Genomic DNA, 6118 nt, shown 5'->3' on the forward strand with positions numbered 1-6118 from the left:
TTTTTAATATTTTATCATTGAAAATGACTTTTATTGAAATACAATTAATTTATAAGAAACTATTATTTAAAAATATTAAAATAATGTCTTGCCTGCCAAGTGTCCTAATCAGTGTGACAGTGTGTCCTGTCACCAGGGTCACGTATCCAAAATGGCGTGTCCCAATGACATATAGGAATGAGCATTTTTTGTTTCAACAAAAAGCTTGGCTTAAAGCAGGAGTCACTTAACGGTATGGATTCAAGTAAATCAAATCGGGGACTCTAACTTGGGGTAGGGGGAAAGCTCTCTATCCTCTAACCTGAGGCCATGTTGGCAACCCCGGAGTTTGATATTAAAATATTTAATATGTTATAAAATAATAAAGAATTTATGAAATGAATTAGTATTATTTTTTTCTGGTAAACAATAAAGGAATTAAAAATAACTAAGAAAAAAATAAACACATTTTCATATTATTCAATTTGATTAATAAATTAGAAAAATGTGTTATTCAAGCTTTTTATCACAAGGCAAAGCTAAAAGGTTGTTTTGCAAGTTGGGGCAAGTGACTAGAAGCAAAGTTTGATTCCACTCATCCCTGATATCATATCCCATCTTCATACCCCTCTTAAACCTTATGATACAAGTTGTTTTGATCAAATCTGACTTTACAGTTTCATGATCAATTTAATAAGCATCATTCTTTGGATCATATTTTTTTGATGAAAAAATATGATTTTTTAAAATCATAAATATGTTTTGTCTGCCCTTGATTTTTGAATCCCAAAAAAATCCCGGATGCTAGTCGAATTTTGGCAAATAAAATATTGATTTTCACTAAATGAATGATGTATATCACATCTATGGAGTTTGATTCGGTCAAAAGCAATTTGCATCAATGAAATCCCAATGTGGGGGTATGAATAAGGGTGTCAATGGCTCGGGTTTGGTTCCCCCATAAGGACTACATGAACCAGACTCAGGCCATACCTAGTAAAACCATATTTTTTTATCATTTTTACATTGAAAAATCAAGTCTTAATCGAAACTCGGGTCGGGCCTAGGTCTGTTATAAAATTTCACAAACTATACCCGAGTCCATGTATTAATCGGACCCTCGAGTCCGAACCTGGGTCTTAATTGGGTCTTCTTATTTATCACTATACCTGAACCCTATAGGATTTAGTTCATGTTGGGTTTGGGTAAACCCTACCCATTGACACCCGTAGGTATGAATGTAGAGATGACATGTGGGATGAGTGGAACTGATTTCATGGCTGGTCTAGGTCACCTGACCTCAGTTTGGTTACATTCATCCCCTATGCCTTCCCCATCATCATACTCTCTGTACATAATAGCGGTATTACTACATTAAGAAAAAGCATGTATCCGGTTTTGAGGGCCGATATTACTCTCAATCATGAGTGTCTTGGTGTCATTTTGATGCTAACTGGATGGCATTAAGAGTCATTGGGTCTCAACTTGAGACACCATTGAATACACCTTGGTAATGTGCGACAAGGGTTCAATGGTTAGGAGTTAACTATGGAGAGACCCGAGTGACTTGTTAAGACCCATAAAAAATTGATAGACCTTTTCCCTCTGTTGACATTCGTTAAACTCCTTAAACGCACGACACATGCATTTGGGTATGGTGAATACAATGCAAGTTCATCCTACAATATTTTGAGCATCGTGAAGTAAGTGGCAAGAGGGGATTGTTCTTGCCCAAGATCTGAAAGAAGCTTCTTTAATTGGTAGGTTCAAGTGACATTACCTTGGGGAAAATGCTACTAGTCTACCCACACATCCTTGGCTTTATCCGCATATATGACATTGTTCGTGAGCTCCTTCGATAGTGTGTTTAAGATCCATGATAGGACCATGTCATTTCACCTGTACTAAGAAGCCGCCTCTGCTAAGCCTTCATTTGGTTATGATATGGAGTCATCAACAAACACAAATTTGTTTTTCGCACTCAAGGCCATGCACATGGCCCATCTCCAAGTCGAATAGTTTTCACTGGTTAATGATGACGAAACCCGTTGGAAGAATGCCGAAGCTGGCTACAGGCCCCACACGTGATAATCTTCTCAAGGGCCCCACATGTGATAACCTTCTCAAGAAATCTGGAATTGATAATCACAAAATCTCATCCAAGCCTGGTGATAGATTGGTTGAAGATCAAGATAAGGAAAAGAGCATAACAAGATTTTCGTGTACTCCAGAATTTCATTGTAACAAATTTAGTTTAAATCCCTTGAAATCAGGGATGGAGATTTGTAATTCAATTATTTAAGGAAGAGAACCTTTGTAAAACCCGCGTTTTCAAAAAAAAAAAAAAATCGAACACGAGCCGGGTCGGGTCCGGTCCGGACCCGACCCGAGCCCATCGCCGTTAGGGTTTTTAAAAAAAAAAAACCGACACAGGAGGTCTTCCTCCTGTGCGCCGCACCCCCCCCCACCGCGCCTTCGGCCCGATAGGGAAACCCATTGGGGTTTCCCCTTTTGTCGCCCCTCCCCGAGCTCTTTAAGAGCATTGCGGGAGGGGAGGAACGATGCCCCGCCCCCCTTCTCGTTCCCTGCAGGCGGCAACCACGACCGACGCCTCCTCCTTCACTCCGCACGCCGTCGATCGCCAGCCACCTCGCCTCCTCCACTTCCAGGTACGCCCTCTACCTCAGTCTTCTCCCCCTCCCATCTCCCTCTCTATCACCTCGCCAGGACGCCGGCAGGCGGCGCACGGCCCCTGCCGCGCCCTCCCACCTTCCTCCTTGCCTTTGGAGACCCGACAGGGGGCCTACAGGGCCCCTGTCGTCCCCTTCCCTCTTTTGGGGGTTCGCCGGAGTGCCGGCAGAGGGCCAAGGGCCCCTGCGACACCCCTTCGCCCCGATCTCTCTCTCTGTCTCTCTTCGGCAGGGGTTTGTCCCCCTGCCATCGTCCTTTCACCGGACGGTAGGGGCTCGGCCCCTGCCGATTCGCTGTCGTCGGTAGGGGTGCGACCCCCTGCCGTCTCTGTGTTGTCGGCAGGGGAGCGACCCCTGCCGATTCGTTGCTGTCGGCAGGGGCTAGCCCCCTGCCGATTCGCAATCGTCGGCAGGGGTGCGACCCCCCTGCCGTTTCAGTGTAGTCGGTAGGGGAGCGACCCCTGCCGATTCATTTCTGTCAGCAGGGGCTAGCCCCCTGCTGATTCACCGTCGTCGGCAGGGGTGCGACCCCCTGCCGTTTCAGTGTGGTCGGCAGGGGAGCGACCCCTGCCGATTCGTTGCTGTCAGCAGGGGCTAGCCCCCTGCCGATTTGCTGTCGTCGGCAGGGGTGCGACCCCCTGCCGTTTCAGTGTGGTCGGCAGGGGAGCGACCCCTGCCAATTCGTTGCTGTCGGCAGGGGCTAGCCCCCTGCCGATTCGCTGTCGTCGGCAGGGGTGCGACCCCCTGCCGTTTCAGTGTGGTCGGCAGGGGAGCGACCCCTGCCGATTCGCTGTCGTCGGCAGGGGTGCGACCCCCTGCCGATTCGTTGCTGTCGGCAAGGGCTAGCCCCCTGCCGATTCGCTGTCGTCGGCAGGGGTGCGACCCCCTGCCGTTTCAGTGTGGTCGGCAGGGGAGCGACCCCTGCCGATTCGTTGCTGTCGGCAGGGGCTAGCCCCCTGCCGATTCGCTGTCGTCGGCAGGGGTGCGACCCCTTGTCGTTTCAGTGTGGTCGGCAGGGGAGCAACCCCTGCCGATTCGTTGTTGTCGGCAGGGGCTAGCCCCCTGCCGCTTCGTTGCCGTCGGCAGGGGTGCGACCCCTGTCGCTTTGGTGTGGTCGGTAGGGGCTAGCCCTCTGCCGATTCGTTGTTGTCGGCAGTGACTAGCACCCCTGCCACTTCGCTGCTGTCGGCAAGGGTGCGACCCCTGCCGCTTCAGTGCTATCTGCAGGGGCTCGCCCCCTGCCGCCTCACTATGTTTGGCAATGGCTCTTTCTCTGCCACCTTGCTGTTTTCGGTAGTGGCTCGTCCCTGTCGCCTAAACCTACCCATGTCCTCGTCGCACCATTTATTATATTAGCAAAAATTGAATATTTAACACTCTTGCCTATTTACGCAACAGGTCCTGATCGTGCTCCACTGCTCAACCCTCGTATTATCCTCACGCGTAGGCGTACGCAGCTGCACGACATCCCAAGGTAGGGTAAAGTCGCACAAAAGGCAATTGATGAACGTATTTAAGTTGAAATAATTAGGATGCCCATGCTAGATATGCTTAGATTGATATTGCTTCTGCGTTGCATATTTTCTTGTCTGCATATTTATGAGTCGATGTATGATTTTACTCTTTGAGTATTAAATTGCGTATTTGCTTATGTGGTTGAAGGTGGTTTCGTACTTTTTGCCATACTTATGCCCTTAATTGCTTGCATATATGCTTGCCTGTTCGTTCCTATGGGTCGATGTACAATTTCATTCTTCGATCATTATTTTGCATAAGTTGATTATGAGTTGAGGTGTGGTTTCGTATTTCTTGAAATACATATGCCCTTGTTTGCTTGCATCCATTTTTGCCTGCACGTTTCCTTTGAGTGAGGTACGACTTTGTGTCTCGTGTATTACTCATGACCTTATGTGTTTGCCTATCTAAGTGGGCAAGGTATGGTTTTGGTACCTCGTGTGTTACTTATGTGCGTTTCGCTCGATGTGCGGCATTGCAAGTCGAGAGTTGCTTGTTGTCAGGTTATAACCTGCATATGCTCATATTTATGCTAAATATGTACTTACATAAACGTAGTCTTGTGCCTATCCTGATATCACTTGTTTCAAAACACTAGAAGTTGCACTTGTGCACTATAGTTCTTTTAAAGAGGATTTCCTTCTGCAAACCCAGGGCTCTTCAAAATGCACAACTTTTGCAAAGTATGATTAAGTCTTGCAGGATTGCGAAGTCACATTTGGCCCCTCCCAAGTCCACACACTTGGGAGAAATGTTTTATAACCTTGATTCAAGTTGCGGCTCATTTTGAATAACCCCGATCAGGGGCATGAGCATATGAATGAGTGGGGTTCTGTTGAAGGACCCATTCTTTATGTATCAATCTAGTGTCACATGTCGATACTAAGATAAATTTTGGATGTAAGATTGATAGTGTTGTGTCTTGTGTGAATGACTTAATGTGGCATTATGGCTTTTAAGGCTGAATCGTGCCAAATGAGCACTCCTATATTTTTTTGAATTGTTATGAAGTTGTGTGTTGGGTATTCCTTTTGAGAAGCCCACAAACCTCCCTGGTTCAGTATAGCGTACTTTTAGACATGCACAACATGTTAAGTACTTTGTTGATCGGACGAGAAATCCGAGATGACCTTGCATCATGAAATATGAAAAATGTTGTTGAAGTGAATTCAAAACTTATCTTGCCAGGCTGTGTTGTATTAATTCTTTTGCAGATAATATCTGTTGGGGTTTCTTTTGTGGAACCATATCCCTTTCATCGTAGTCGTACTTATGACATGTACGACCGTACTTTTTGACAAGTACGTCTTCTTACGTTGCGATGATTGGATGAGTAGGTTGTGGCAACCTCGATGAGCGCAAATAACAAAATGTTGTGATCACCTAAATAAGTGATGTTTTCGCCTTCACCGGCAAGATACTCGAGTGGGTCGAAAGACCAGGGTATGTAGAATGGGTCTTCAGTTAACTACCCTTGATGTACTCATTCGAATCGCTGACTCCTGTCAGGAGAGAGGACAGGAAGGTACAAAACTTCGATGGACAGACCATTAATGGCAGTTACGAGCAAAAGACTCGGCTTCCCCAGTCATCGGAGTGAGGGGAATGAGACTACCATAATTATCCTAGGTGGTAGCTCTCCATGTTTGGGATGCATCCATTGTTTATGCTGTTTCAGGGATTTCTCTATTGGTCACCGACCATCCCCTTAGGTGCGGACTCAGTCAGCTATCTGGGTTATCATAAAATACATAGCATAATAAACCCCCGGATCAGTCTAGCTGTTTCTAGAGTCATGCCTTGTGCGAACCCGCTTGGCCAGTTAATATCGAAACATAATTTAAATCCGATCACACAATGTGTTCAGTTATGCACGTATGAAGGTTATAGGGTGCAACAAGTTCAATACTTATGGAATTGTGTGTGTGGTTGAT

This window comes from Nuphar pumila, chromosome 12 (genome assembly GCF_984573655.1).
Source record: "Nuphar pumila chromosome 12, dmNupPumi1.hap1.1, whole genome shotgun sequence".
Lineage (NCBI taxonomy): Eukaryota > Viridiplantae > Streptophyta > Magnoliopsida > Nymphaeales > Nymphaeaceae > Nuphar > Nuphar pumila.